The 888-nt window shown below is 33.8% G+C and overlaps 1 long non-coding RNA gene across 1 annotated transcript; it reads right to left on the bottom strand.

The window, feature by feature from the left end:
• Window positions 1–467: 467 nt before the first annotated feature.
• LOC107733206 (uncharacterized) lies at window positions 468–888 on the bottom strand. The gene is made up of 3 exons (XR_001638956.1): window positions 874–888; window positions 690–782; window positions 468–609 (listed from the first exon to the last, which is right to left on the bottom strand). It is a non-coding gene; the product is annotated as an uncharacterized LOC107733206 (long non-coding RNA).

The following is an 888-nucleotide window of genomic DNA, read 5'->3' as shown; positions in this document are numbered from 1 at the left end:
TTTTATTCAATGTTCTATGTAATAAGCAAGGCAGATGATTAAAAATGAAACCAAATTACTACAACCAAATGAACTCCCAAAAATTCAGGTAGTGACAACTGCATTTACAAAAATTCTATGCAGTGTGCATGGAACCGAACTGAACATCTATAGTTGTTAATGCCGTATTTAAATGCGTATCAGAGATGTATCTCTCTTCTGTATGTGTTTGAGTTTTTTTATGTGTTTAACTTTGATTAATGTGTGTTTTATGGTCAATACAATGAAAATGTATTGTATTAAATAAGCTTTAACAAAAATCAAATGAGATTGTGGCTTTTGACTGGAAATAAAGCTTCATTTCAAAGCGTTTTATCTTCATTTAACTTTGATAGCAAAGTTCATCAGTTTCAATGCTGACTCCATTTTCATTTTTTAAAAGAACATGGTTCATCATTATTCCATAATAACATAAATAACGTATGAATAAAAAAAATACAAAAGTGTGGCTAAACGTTAAAAAACATAAAATACAGAAGATCTGCTGCTGCTCTCATGAATCTTCAGCTGTGTGTTCATGTCGCTCTCTAAATCTTCTCATTCTCACTTTCTGATCTTCCTCTTTCTTTCCTAAAAGCATCACATCATCATCATCACACTCTCAATATTCACATGTCAAATCCATAATGATGATCATAAATGTGTCTCACCTGACGTGTGTCTCATGTAGATGTGAAAACCTCATAACAGACCCAACAGAACCATCAGCTGGAAACACCAGACCAGCACAAACACCACAGACACTGAACAACACAAACACATCAATCAATCAATCAATCAATCAATCAGTGCTGGGCGGTTGATTATCTGTAGAAGAGCATGAAATGATCTCACCAGGACAGGGTTTGA

The sequence above is a fragment of the Sinocyclocheilus rhinocerous genome, unplaced genomic scaffold (genome assembly GCF_001515625.1).
Source record: "Sinocyclocheilus rhinocerous isolate Xijiao unplaced genomic scaffold, SAMN03320098_v1.1 scaffold24070, whole genome shotgun sequence".
Taxonomy (NCBI): domain Eukaryota; kingdom Metazoa; phylum Chordata; class Actinopteri; order Cypriniformes; family Cyprinidae; genus Sinocyclocheilus; species Sinocyclocheilus rhinocerous.
This window is presented reverse-complemented; position numbering and strand designations above follow the sequence as displayed.